The sequence below is a fragment of the Zootoca vivipara genome, chromosome 12 (genome assembly GCF_965207765.1).
Source record: "Zootoca vivipara chromosome 12, rZooViv2.hap1.1, whole genome shotgun sequence".
NCBI classification, from domain to species: domain Eukaryota; kingdom Metazoa; phylum Chordata; class Lepidosauria; order Squamata; family Lacertidae; genus Zootoca; species Zootoca vivipara.
In genome coordinates, this window is record NC_142595.1 from 22,606,443 (window position 1) to 22,621,011 (window position 14,569).

At 41.9% G+C, this 14,569-nt stretch overlaps 1 long non-coding RNA gene and 1 pseudogene across 1 annotated transcript; one reads left to right on the plus strand and one right to left on the minus strand.

Moving 5' to 3' along the window:
- Positions 1-5,500: 5,500 nt before the first annotated feature.
- LOC148683823 (uncharacterized) lies at positions 5,501-9,155 on the plus strand. The gene is made up of 3 exons (XR_015946542.1): positions 5,501-5,707; positions 7,973-8,118; positions 8,279-9,155. It is a non-coding gene; the product is annotated as an uncharacterized LOC148683823 (long non-coding RNA).
- On the minus strand, positions 6,327-6,787 carry LOC148683824 (replication protein A 14 kDa subunit pseudogene; annotated as a pseudogene).
- Positions 9,156-14,569: the final 5,414 nt, after the last annotated feature.

A 14,569-nucleotide genomic window follows, 5' to 3' on the forward strand; every position in this document is an offset into this window, starting at 1 on the left:
TTACCCAAAGTGTCACACACCACCAGAAAGCTGGACACTTCAGTGGAAGCACAGCGAGCTCTTGTGTTAAAGGCAAGTGCTTTTACATTCTCAGCTGTGGGCCAGGGATAATTTGAGCTAAGGGCTCAGGCTTGGAACATGTACTTAATGCCTGGATTCAGCTACTGTATCGGATAAATGAAGTGATAATGAAAAGAGTGGTCTTTTGCACATCTCCCATTTCCTGCACAATGTGTTTTACTCCAAATTTGAGCTCCCTGGATTTTTGTGTTCATTGACACTGTGCTTGCTTGGAGTTTGCTATAGCCTTGCACTTTTCACTGGCACGAAATACCATGCTTCTTAAAAGCATTTGTTCCAAATATCAGCAACACCCAGGTTTATTGCCAGTTTTTATTTTACTCCCACATGCCTTTTTATATTATCAGATTTGTTAGCCACTGAGATTAGTTTGCTTATTTGAAGGATACAGATTAGAGCTTTAGGAAAGCTATAAGGAGATGTTTTCTGTGGTGCTTTTGGTTCTTTATTTCTTTATTATTTGGAGACTTACACTGCTTTGCAAACAAAACAAAAACAAAAAAAAAGTCTTCACAAAGCAGCTTGCAACATCAAACCCGCCAGAGATACAATCAAAAACTATAAAAATTAAGTATTTCAAGAAACGCAATAATATCATAAAACAGATTAAATCATTTTAATCGAAAACTGCCAACAAATTCATAGAAGTGAGCAGGTTCATGCTTGGTGAAAGACCTGCAGCAATAAAATGTTTTTTTCTTCTTTTTTTAAGAACATAATTTAAAGTACAGATTGTCGGTGTTTGTCTGATTTCGAAGGGAAACATGTTCCACAGCGCTGGCACTGCTACACGAAAGGCTATGTTCCAAACAGCCACAGAGCAAACCTCTGGCACATCATGTGGCAAAGACAAGGCAGCCTTCTCCCACAGATGACTGTAGCAACTTGGCAAAGATGTGGATAATGTGATTCCTTAGATACCCTGGTACCAAATTGTTTAGGGCTTTGTATGGTAACAGCAGGTGTTTGGTGGTATTCAACGAAGTTTTCGAGCAGGTTTATTGAAATTAACACGCCTTAGTCACATCCATTAATTCAAATGGATCTACTCCATGTAAAACTTAGTCGAACGCCACCCACTTAACTTGGCTCAGGATCATATTGGTACGACTGCAGTATATAAAGGGAGGTTGCCATCATTTGTGGAGGCCCCTTAAGGCACACAGAGTTTTTTTGAGCAAGAAGAAAAGGCACCTACACTTTGTGTAACAAAATCAAGGCCCTACTTGGACACTGTACCAAAGTCTTGTTAATGCTGAAGGGACCCAAAGCATCGGGCAGTTAGCTGATGAACTACATTTTCAAGTTTCAAATTCTTCCTGCCCTCCCTATTTCTGATATATTGGTTTCTGGTTGAGAACAGGGTCTTCTTCTTCTTCTTCTTCTTCTTCTTCTTCTTCTTCTTCTTCTTCTTCTTCTTCTTCTTCTTCTATCACTCGTAGCCGAGTAAGATCGTCTTCCATAAACACGGTTTTAACAATGGGTCTGTAGTGACTGTGTGGAGGCCAATTATGGATCCACACGTCCTTCCACAGTGGGGACATTGGTTTCCAGGCGGGAGTTGATCACGGTGTGGATTTGCCAAGTGTGCCTTCCTCTTAGCACGTTTCTCCCTTGCGTTCTGAGATCGAGTTTCTTCAAAGCCCATGACACCTTTGGTAAGGCTGTTCTCCAACTGGAGCGCTCGCAGGCCAGTGTTTCCCAGTTGTCAGTGTTTATACTACATTTTTTAAGATTTGCCTTGAGACAGTCTTTAAACCTATTTTGTTGACCACCAGCATTACGCTTTCCATTTTTAAGTTCGGAATAGAGTAGTTGCTTTGGAAGACGATCATCAGGCATCCGCACAACATGACCAGTCCAACTAAGTTGATGTTGAAGAATCATTGCTTCAACACTGGTGATCTTTGCTTCTTCCAGTACACTGATATTAGTTTGCCTGCCTTCCCAAGTGATGTGTAACATTTTTTGGAGACACCGTTGATGAATTTTTTTGAGGAGTTGGAGATGGCGTTCATAAGTGGTCCATGTTTCACAAGCATATAGTAAGGTTGGTAGTACAATAGCTTTGTAAACAAGCATTTTGGTTTCCCTGCGAATGTCCCGGTCCTAAAACACTCTGCACTTCAATCGGGAGAAAGCCGCACTCGCAGAGCTCAGGCGACGCTGGATTTCGGCATCAATGTTGGCCCTTGTGGAAAGATAACTGCCTAGGTAGGAGAAGTGATCAACATTTTCCAACATCACACCACTGAGTTGGATTTGTGGCGCTGCAAAGGGGTTATTTTGTACTTGTTGGTGCAGCACTTTGGCTTTTTGGAGTGATAGGCCAAGCTTTTGGTAAGCTTCTGCAAAGATATTTAGGATGGTTTGAAGGTCATCCTCTGAGCGTGCGCACACTACGTTGTCATCAGCATACTGAAGCTCTATGATGGAAGTTACGGTAACCTTACTTTTTGCTTTCAGCCTGCTCAGATTGAAGAGCTTTCCATCTGTTCAATATATGATTTCTACTCCAGTGGGGAGTTTCCCGTTGACAAAGTGTAGGATCATGGCAATTAAAATAATTAATAGAGTTGGGGCAATAACACAACCCTGTTTAACACCTGATCCCGCTGTGAATGTTCACTTTGAGAACAGGGTAAGCATCAGATGTTTCATGGCTACAGAATGTGTCACTTGTCCCACCCCTCACACAAAGGAACTATGTAATAATTTGATTTGTTATAGTTGGATAGCTTGTGTATCATTTTCTCTCCAACCTGCAAGAGCAATGAGACCTTCTAAGAAATATAACGCCCACAGCAGACATAGCTAGGAGGAAGAGGCTTACTCATCTGTAGAACTCACTGCTGCAAGGTTTCCCATTTTAACAAGTTAAAATAATTATCAGTTTTGGGGAAGTACTCAGTGGCAAAATTGCAATAACTGTTATAACGGTAACTACCGGTAATGCTTATGCTGCCAGGATGATGCAGATGAATAATGAAGACAAATGCTTCTGTTCTCCCTGAGATCAGCAAGCTGCTTTCCTTCTGCCCATGGGGATAACTTCAGGATTTAATCTCAGCCAGGGATCATTAGAGTTCACCCCTATTTTCAGTACTAGAGTTCAGCTCTGGAATAAAGTCAAAGGCTTTATTACTTAGCCAAGAGCCATCAACTGTACGTACACACAGACACACACATCAAACACACACAAAGAACCTTGAAAGCACATCGCACCCAGCCTTCTACAGTTCAACAATACTAATAGCCAATAGCTCATTACAAAAAGGAAGGAAACATACAGTATTCCTATATGAATGTGTAATTTTACTTAGTACTTCTAACTCAAAACTGGCAAACAGCTTTTTCTCTTCTCTTTTCTTCTCTCCCTGCTTTCATTGCTCTAAACTGTATCAGCAATCAACCGCTTTTTAATAGATAGGACAGCAGCTAGGAAGCTGGCTAGATCCAGTGGGTCTGAATGGTCAGTAGGAAGGCCAATATTTCCTCTTCTCTCCAATCCATTTTGTCCCCCAGACCCATTATTATAATGTTCTGTCTTGGGTAGCTATGCAGACTGCACTGTAGCAATATGTGTCCTAACATGTCCACATGAAAAACCCTATATGCGCCGACTCAGCAGTAAAACATTAAAAATTCCCTACTTGGCCACAAAGCTTTAAAGCCCAGACCTGTGCCTAGAAGTCTGGCACAAAAGGAAGTCCTTAGGGACAACTTATGCAATAAGTGAAGTAAGGGTGGAAAGAGTGCCTCTGAGTATGTGCAGAATGGTTTGCTATCACCCTTTAGTACCCATAACCAGCCCCACATGTTTGCACAGGGAGTGCAAAGGTTCCAAATCAGTATGCTGTTGCTTCTTTGCTAGTGATGTCACAGGCATTACCCAATAGTTGCCCAAGACTCATGCCCCACCCTCTATATAATATTTTCTGTTGTGGGTCAGGACAAGGATTTCATTCTGGTGTCTTAGATAGAATGGGCTGCTCATCTTGCCCTACCCTTGTTTAAAAATAGAAAGGGGATAATGAGAGAGCTATAGTCTTGCGACCTTCCAGATGCTGCTGAGCCACAACTCCCATTGCCCCTGACCATTCCCCATGCCTCTCCCTTGGGCCTTTTCTGTTGTGTTTCTACATCTGCAGAATGTTCTCCCCAGTGAGGTCCACCTGAGACCATTGTTGCCATCTTTTCAGGGCCAGGTAAAGACTTGCCTCCCCTGCACCTGATTTTGTTCTGCATACGGTAGTTCGGTTGGTAGAGCACAAGACTCTTAAATCTCAAAGCTGTGGGTTCGAACCTCATGTTGGGCAAAAAGATCCCTGCTATTCAGGGGGTTGGACTAGATGACCCCCCCGGGGCCCTTCCAACTCTACAATTCTATGATTCTACTGTCCACGTGCTGCCAAGGCTTCCTGTAGGCTTTTATGAAGGGTGTTTGTGTGTGCTTGTTTTTTGTACATATAAATGTGGCTGTGCATGGACATGTATATGTGTTGTGTATGTATGTGTATTAATGACTTATAGGCATATGAAAACATTAACATTTTACAGGAACCTTTCTATGGCATGATGCATTTATGTTTACGTTTTTAAATTTCAGTCAGCTGTGGAATTTTTAGGCAACAAGCAACTAATATGTCAAGCAGGAGCAACACTGGATGGGCCCGTCCTGACCTTTGACCTTCCAGGAATTCCTGGACCATTATGGACTCTTTCAGGCCCTTAAAGCAGCAGTTCACAGCAATCCTTCTGCAGTTTCAGTAGGTCCTCTTCTGCCGACCTCATGAAAGGGAAGCCAGGAGGGCAAATACTAACCAGCAGTCACAGACACTTGCTGGAGGGAGAGGAGAGGAGAGGAGAGGAGAGGAGAGGAGAGAGAGAGAGAGAGAGATATGACTAAGTATTTGCCTGGACTGGTGACTGGTGTTCTGCCATGGATGGGTTGGTGAAACTGTGAGCGATCCCTGCCCCCTCCCCTCCCCCCGCCGCAAGGAGGCTTGAAAGAAAAAGTGTTGAAAACACTTTGCAGACAGAGAGGTACTACCGAAATGATTAACAAACAGAAAGTTCTACTATTACTATTTGGAACGTTCAGAGAATGCGCCTCAGAACTTCTCTGAAAACCACAGCCGATAGAATGATAGGGTGACTGCGAAATCATGAAAACGGTGGCTGCGTCTCTGTCTCTGGAGGCAGCAGGGGCTACATCAAGGCGGCAGCCAGCGCCTTTTCTCTTTCTGAAAGCAGCTTCCATGAATCCTGTGTGCTCTGACGCAGACCCTTCAAAGGAAACAATATTCAGAGCCGTTGCCTGCGCTTCAATGCTTTTGGGCTGCCTCTTGGGAGTTTCCTCTTATACTTTCACTTTCAGTCGTAGCTGAGACTCCGGCGCCAACCACTTCCGAGAATGCAGCACACTTTGGGTGGGACTGAAGTTGGGCTGCGCTCTATCCCTGCCGAAATATCTGTGGCGTAACGTGACACTTTTTGTAACGTGCATTGATCTACAATTATTTTTTTCGTTGTTTTTTTTAGTTGACAAATCTTACAGAAATGTTGTCATCTGAAGTTTTCAGAGAGCTTTACAATAATACTGGGAGCAGCCAAGATGGGCAAGGTTGGTGGATTATCGATTGGTAAAGCATGAGACTCTTGATCTCAAGGTTGTGGGATCGAGCCCCACATTGGGCAAAATATTTCTGCATTTGCAGGGGGGCTGGACTAGATGACCCTTGTGGTCCCTTCCAATTCTATGATTCTATTATATTTTTCACAAGCATACCCCTTCCAGCTCACTGTGTTACAAAGCAGCCACTTGCTGATCACCAAAATCATATATATTCATATATGATAAATAAAATGGTGTTTATTGTTGAACTGTTATAATATGCTGGTTGGGTAAGGTGACTAAAGCTCCAATTAAGTCTTAGAATAAAACCAAACACTTTTAACTTTAGATGTCATCAATAGTAGGATAGTTTGCATTTTATATCATACACTGATTTCTCTGATACTTGTGTATCAACTAAAAATAAAATAAAAGTATAAGCACTGTGTTGTGTATTTACCTAAGGTTGTTACCCGAGTGACAGCTTAACATTAAATGCTAATCTATTGAGAAATATTGTATCTCACTAGACACAGGGGGTTTTTGCCCTCAGGATAGCATCACCATTTACCGTAGGATACAAATGCATGAACTTCTGGATTCTGTACTATATTGCAGGCATAGCAGACTGTCCCAAATACACACTTTAAGCAAGATTGTCTCATATTGAGATTCTTGAATAGTTCAGCAAGGATCACCAAATTGTCCACTCTGAAGTTGTAATGAAAAGTACCAATCATGTGTTAGTACTAAAAGGGAATTCATGGATAATTTTCAGAGCTTAATTATATAGTGCTAAATCAAATGTGTTTTTATCTTCTCTGCACTGGGTATATGACGCACACATGACATTTACTTGATTTGTAACTCTTCCTACTGCTTCGATGATCCCATAGATCTCTTCTTCAAGAAGTGTGTTCAGTTCCACGGTTGCATTCCCCCCCCCTTCTCCATCAGATAGGAAGAAAAAAAATTCCCAGATGGATTAATCTTCTCCAGGTGCCCCACAAAACAAACAGGCTTCCCAATGTACTGCGCCAACTGATTTGTGGCTACGTAATCCCAGGGTCCTTGCAGCAAGTCTGCCATTTCGGAATTGGAGTCAGAATCCACCACAATCATACAGTATACTCTGAGCACAAGCTCAAAACTCAAGCTCAAAGTGTTCAAGAATGCAGCTGTTGGGAACAGTCAACTGAAACATTCATTTTAGAGAGGGGAGAGCTGTCCTTGAAAATGATTATTCATGAAACAACTGCCACGATTTCAAGACCCTGCGGTTTCAGAACTGCTTTTTTTATTCAATAAAGCATACCACATCTGCTTGTTGTTTTTTAAGTACTGTGAAATGACTTCCAGAAGTGTGCCCTTGGCACAGCAGGTTTGCATAAATAAAAATTTGGTAACTGAGTGGACAAGAGTAAAAAACAAAAACACAGAAGTAAACATTGCTGAGTTCAACCCAACCAAGGGAAGTAACCATGCATCACTCTGAACTAGCAAAAGTTGTGAGCTTTTTCACATAGGTTCCATTAACAAAAAGAGTGCAACAAGTAGCTATTGATATAAATTGCCTTTGGAAATCACAATTGTTGAGAGGGTAGGGTTGAGTAGAAAATGCTACTTCTGCTGCTGCAGGGAACCATTAGCCTTTGGCTATTTAGGTAGCTGAACTGTATTGGGAAAAAGAGAAAAACCCTATCCTTAAAATACATCAGTCAACCATTCAACAGCAGCAAGAACAATAATTTCCATCTGATCTCCCCGTTTCCAACCACATGCAACTCATATATGTCATGTATGAGTAACTCGTATAATTCATACTCATATGCCTACTAACCCTATACCCATAACGCATGAATGACGTAGATGCTCCTGCCATAATAAATCTATTGGTCTTTTTATGGTGTCACAAAACTCTTTCAATCAGACACAAGCTTTATAACGGGAGTTTTGCATTTATTTTCATGCAGTATTTGTGCTATCTGGGTTTTGTAATCCACAAATAAGATTCAATTGGCCAGTCTTAAGTTTTATAATAAATAATAATAGTAATAATAATAATAATAATTTATTATTTATACCCCCGCCCATCTGGCTGGGTTTCACCAGCCACTCTGGGCGGCTTCCAACAGAAAAATAAAATAAAATAATCTATTAAACATTAAAAGTCTCCCTAAACAGGGGTGCCTTCAGATGTCCTCTAAAAGTCTGGTAGTTATTTTTTTTCTTTTTTCTTTTGCTCTGTTCTTTCACCCTCGCTACTTGTTTCAGACAACATCACCATCCATGAACAACAGGAAGATAAGGAGGACCTTCTAGAGGAAGAGCAGAAAAATGATGAGGCAAAGGAAGTAGACGAGGAAGAGATGGAGAACAATTCTGACTTGGGTGAAGAGGATGCTGAACTGAATGAAAATGTAGGTTTGTATGTGCTTGCACTCTAAGAAGCAGTTGAGGATTTTATGTTCCGCAAAGAGTACTAATTCACTGCACGTGGGTCCTTCCCATGTATGTCACAGTGTCATACATGTAAAGTATAAGAACTGTAAAGTGCTATGTATTCTATTTTAATGTTAGATTCCCAAAACCATGGGCTACAGATCACTCGACATAGCTGTGCAGACAGAACCCATCATGTCACAGGCAGCCAAAGTCAAACGTGGACAATTGAAGGGGTTATTGCAAGCGTGGTGGAGATAGAGAGGAAAATGAATAAAGCGGGAAACTGTGGAATCACCAGAGATGTAACTTTACAAGCTGTGCTATAGTTTACAAACAATAGCCATTAACTGCTATAATGATGAAGGCATTTGAATTCATGGACTCCACAATAAGGACATATTAGAGCTGTGCAAAGAACTGAAAATCTTGAAGATTCAGGGTTATGTTCAAGAAGGACAGATAATTTCAGCAGATGCAGGAATTATTTAATGTTACTTGTCTTGTCTCAAGCTTGACAATGTACTGCAGTGTTAATAATGTTACTTTTTATTTAAACATGTTCCGCGGGTGGTGCCAAGTAACAGAGGCTTTAATTTTAAAATGTAGGAACTGCTTACTGGCTCTATGTCATGTTAGCAAGCATGGATATTTAAAAGGTGTGCATTGAACTGAGATTGTATTCTTTTTATGTGTTGAATCACAGCCAACTTTTGCTGTTCCTTTGCAGTACAATTCACTGAGCACTGGGAGCCTGCCAACTCTCAGTTTGCAAAGGAACAGCAAAGGCGTATACCTGAAATTCCCTTTTAAATTTTCCTTTCCTTTTACAAATAAATAAATAAATAAACAAACACGAGATTATGTGGGTTTCTGTGCTGAAACAGAGACCTTAGTTTTAGAATGGAAAGTTTCAACTCCTATGGAAATTTTTGATGGATAGAGAAGTTTACATTTTAGTATCAGAGTTTATTTTTTGTCTGCAAATATCCTTTATTTGGTACTACATGCAACCAAGAGAAAAAAAATGAAACAAATAATAAAAGAAACATCTTAATTTTGAAACATCTCCTTTTCATTATGAGTTTGCACAGCTAAAATCAGCACCATCAGCAGAACTGTGGACATCACTCAAGTTCTCAGAGTGCACTGGAAAACCATACTTTGTCCTAGTCTACTTGTGTTTTTAACAAGACAACAGCACCTTATAAGTGACTGGCTGAGCCTGAACCTGACTACTGTACGGTACTTACAGTCTGCATCTTGCAGGAGGCTTAAGTGCATGAGCTGTACATTGCAGCAAGGTTGCGGATGCAAGGTGGAGTTCAGCAAGCCAGAGATTACAGTTTCACACTGTATTTATTGGTCCCACAAGAACACATCGTATTTAGAATAATTTTCTTTATCTTATCGACACTCATAGCATTGCTGCCACTGTAATTACCCTCTTTTGGCACACAGTGGGTTGGCAACTGTTATTATTGCAGGAATATTCTCACCGCTGTATTTTATATTGGTAAGTCTCTTGCCATTTGGATGGATAGAGACTGCACTGCATGTCATGGTTCACAACCTGGCTGGTTGTGATCCTGTAGTAGTTGCAAGTCTGCACTTACAATGGCAGCTGCAACTTTTTTGGTTTGGGGGGGGGCTGAGTTAACCCTGATGCCCCCTTTTACAAGAGTATGAAGCACGAAATCATTTTCACCCACAGAATGGGTAAACTTTTTTTCTATCCTTTCTGCATTCTAAAGCATCTTCCTTGATTTGAAAGAATCTTTCAAGATCCCACCAAGGATCAGCTGGAATTCCTGTGTGTGTGTGTGTGTGTGTGTGTGTGTGTGTGTGTGTGTGTGTGTGTGTTCCAGTCTTTCTCAACCTTGGGTACCCAGGCCCTTATCCGCCTCCACTATTATGTGGATGGAGATACCATTTCATGTAGTATTTGGCCACCTCGGGCCATCCAGATGTTTTGGAGTACAACTCCCATCAGCCCTAACTGACTGGGCACCAGCTTGGCAAGGCTGATGCGGCTAATGCTAGTGCAACACTGAGGCAGAATTGCTATGTCTCTCCTCCACATGCCCTTTCCAGCATCTAGACAGGCTCTGGGGCTGTCACCCTACTGTGAATACAAGGGGCTTGCTGGCAGAGGCGTACCTACCAAGAAGCTGTATCGGCACCTGCCCAGAGCAACATGCAGACGGGCTCCTCGCTACTCCGAGCCAGAGTGGAGAGATGCAACTTTTGTCTCCACCCCCATCGCTCAGCCTGGACACTGAGGTCCTCCTCTCAGGGCCTTCTGCTGGTTCTCTCACTGCGAGAAGCAAAGTTACAGGGAACCAGGCACAGGGCCTTCTCGATAGTGGCGCCATCCCTGTGGAACGCCCTCGAGGAAATAAACAACTATCTGGCTTTTAGAATACATCTGAAGGCAGCCCTGTTTAGGGAAGTTTTTAAGGATTGATGTTTATTTATGTTTTTAGATATGTTGTAAGCTGCCCAGAGTTGCTGGAGAAACCCAGCCAGATGAGTTGGGTATTAATAATAATAATAATAATAATAATAATACTACTAATAATTCCCCCACCTGGTCAGCGTCAGCCTAGATACGCCGCTGGCTGCTAGATGCACCAAGGCAGTTCAGAAAAAGTTAATCTGCAAATAATGAACCAATGAACATGTGATGTGAGAGTCTGGCTGGGCCTTTGGCCCTTCAACCTACTAATGAGCCAGAAAATCACTTGTGCGACTTCCTCATCCTTTGCTAAGTGCTGTATTCTGTGGGGGCAGGGAGGGGGGGGAGAACTGGGAAGCTCCTGTTACCAAACCTCCAGTACATTCTGTCCCTGCATAGTCACTGGATGGGATTGTCTCAGGGACTCGCCCCCGTCCTTATTAGACCGGGAACCTTTGCCCCCTTTGGCCTGGTTCCTGGAGCATAAGCTGCTGCCCTAACACATATTCCTCCAGCTACATGCATGCATGCATACATGTTTTTTTTTTAAAAAAATATATATATAGCAGCAGTGCAACATTTCCTGCATTTCGAGGACTTGTTGCTGGCATAGCTCAAAGCTACATCTGCATCCAGGCAGCAGGTTCTTGCATGGCCAACATAGCACTGAAACGGATGGATGAATGAATGAGGTACATAAAGGAAAATACCCCTGAAGAGCAGTCCTTCTCAACACAGTCACTCTCCTGTTGTATTGAATCAATCTAATCCTGCTAGGCTGCAGTTTACAGTGCTGGCAATGTGCCCATACTGTTTGGACTGTTGTTTTTAGTGTTACTCAGTGCTTTTTTTCTTTAAAAAATGTTTAGGGGTACTCTCATTTTGACTAAAGAAAACCACCATTTCATAGTTCAAACCGGGGGAAATAAATACAGTAAATGGACAAATGGACAAAGATTCACAACATGTTTACAGGTATGCGCCCCCCTGCGCCCCCCCCAGAAAAAAAGCATTGGTGTTACTTATTCATCACCTTCCACAGATACTGCTCACGCGATGTACACAATGGCTGTGTACACATTATACCTTAAAAGCACACATATATATGTGATACATATATCTTCTGCCCTGAAAGAATTCTGGGCACTGTGGTTTGCTAAAGTGTTGCTGGGAATTGTACCTCTGTGATGGGGTAAACTAAAGTGTGCATAATTCTTTGAGGGAAATAATGTGTGTATGCGTTTTTTTAAATGTGCTTAAAGACATAGTGTGCACACTGTGTAACAAGACAGCTAAGAATAAGGCAATCAAAACAACACAGAAAATAACAACAAATGAATTGAAAAACAATTAAAATGAGACACCCATAGTAGAGACCTAGTCACCCAGCTGGGAAAGCTTGTGTGAAATATGTCTATGTTAGTTTCTGGAAAGTGTGCAGGTAGTGGACACCTGTCATATCTTGACAGGAATGCTGTTCCATTGAACCGAATCAGCCACACGAATCAGGGTTCAGCCACACTTCAATTTGTCCCATTATTTCTTCCATTTTGTCCTGTGATTTCTAAGCATGGGTCTGAGAGATTCTTCCTTTGTCCTTTCCCCCCGGAAAACCTGTTGCTTACTGCTGAATTGGAACAAACACCAATCTGCAGAAAACCCAATTGACATTTGTTCTGATTCAGCAGCTCACAGCGGGTTTTCCCCAGGGAAAGTGGAGGGATGAAAGAAAAAACTCTCAAGCCCATGTCTAGAAATGGCAAAACAAATGGATGAACCCTAAAAGCCAGTAACCAACTGCATTTTAATAAAACAGACCCTCCAACATTTCTCCAATGAAAATAGGGACGTCCCATTCCATAATTATAATTTTACTATTTATACCTCACACATCTTACTGGGTTGCCCCAGCCATTCTGGACAGCTTCCAACCTATATAAAAAACATAATAAAACATTAAATAAAATTTCCTATACAGGATTGCCTTCAGATGACCCAGGGGTTGGATAACTCCATAGCTCTCAACATTTCTCCAATGAAAATAGGGACATCCTAAGGAAAAGTGGGGCATTCCAGAATCAAATCAGAAACCGGGATGGCTTCTCTAAATCAGGGAGGTCCCTGGAAAATAGGGACACTTGGAGGGTCTGGAACAGAAAAAAGGTTATTTGATGGGATACGTCATACCAGAACATTTGAAAGTAGCCTTCCATATGTGTGGTTCAAACAGATGGTTGGCATGTTCTGGTGGCAAAACCTGTATCCTCCCGCTCCCTGCTCTGTTTTTAAAACTACCCTTTCACATAAACACAGGCCTAAAATGCAGCTATGCCAAGGCACACACTCCCAAAAGGCTCGTGAAATGCAGAAGACCAGCTACATTATATGACCGTAGGTTGCTGATGATCTCTAATTGATTTCCAAGAAAGCTGTCCCCTCCTCATTCCGCATGAGAAGCACTAAAGTGGACAGTTTTCATGGTAACCCTTCTCCCTCTAAACGGTACCTGCAATTACCTTCTAAAGCATAAGCACCTCTTTAGCCAAGAGATGAGACAGTGGGGGCGGGGGGGGGGGGGAGAGAAAGAGAATGAGGCTCCTTAAATGCTCCCACTTCTTGCTGCTGCCAAACACATTTTGTGAATGCACTAAGCCATTTATTTCCCAGCTGTGCCGCAGACCGCATGAGGATCCAAGCCTGGGTCATATGCTTTCTCTTCCAGCGCCCTGCTGCCCTTATTATTGCACAGAGCCCCCTGGGTGGAATCTGGAACGGGGGTCATGCCACGAACACTGCTGTTGCCACTGCCTGTTGCTGCTTCCATCAAGTGCATTTCAGTTTCAAAACTCCAGCTGCTGCACAATTCTTGTTTGGAGCCGGATGGCCCAGCGGTGGCTGTTTGCTTTTTAGGAAAACTAAGGAAAGGCTTTAGAAATAGCACAGATAACACTGTTGACATGTTGGCAATCTTTCTGCCAATTATATAACTAAAAAAAAGCACTGAAAATGTTAAGCTAGGTGGAATCTAGACACATATTAAAAAACGTGAAAATACTTTTTAAAGAAAACGTTTGAAAAATATATATTGAATTTGCCATAGCTCACTATCGCCGTCTAGTGTCACATTTGTATAATGCACTTTACAACACACGTAAAGCTTTTTATTTGCAGCTGTACAGCTGAGTCCTTAGCAACATCACAAAGGTGAGAAACAAACTGTGAGCCAAATGAAACTGGGGATATGTCACTGTGTCTCCCGTCTCTGCTTTTAAATGAGATGCAATCACAGGAGAGGGAGTTTATTTAATTCTTGTTAGGTGTGTGTGTGTGTGTGTGTGTCTTTCCTAATAAAAATAATCCAATATTTATTTATTTTTTCCTCCAGGGGACAGAGTTGCCTGAGGGTACAATTTTGATTAGATAAGAAAGTGCTCATTGCACATTTATTTTATTTAGTTTCATTTTTTATTTCCCACGCCCCCACTGCTTCCTCCTACAGAAGCCCAAGGTGGGTAACAACAACCAGCGAAAACAAAAATAAAATAGTTAAAGCATCAGCAAAACCTATGATTTGAATCAAGGATTAAAATATGACACCACAAACAATTAAAGTAGTTATGTTCCCAAAGCCTGACTAAACAAATGCATTCTTATTTTGCACCTGAATGGGGGAGGCACAACCGAATTTTACTCAATTACATTTTGGGTTATATACAAAATAAAACAGAGAGCTCCAGTCATTGATCTCTCCCACATCATATTGTTTTGGACTTGGGGAAAACAGAGTATTGGAGAGCAAAGAGTGTTACATGAGCTTTCCCAAACAGGTCACACCCATGTCCTTATTTCACCACCACCATGTTATAGGGCCTGTTTTGCTGCATTGTTGGAATGCCCTGGATTGCAAAGACAACAACGGTATCCGTACCCTAGCAGTACTGAGTTGCATCGTATGGCTTTGGGGCAAGTTG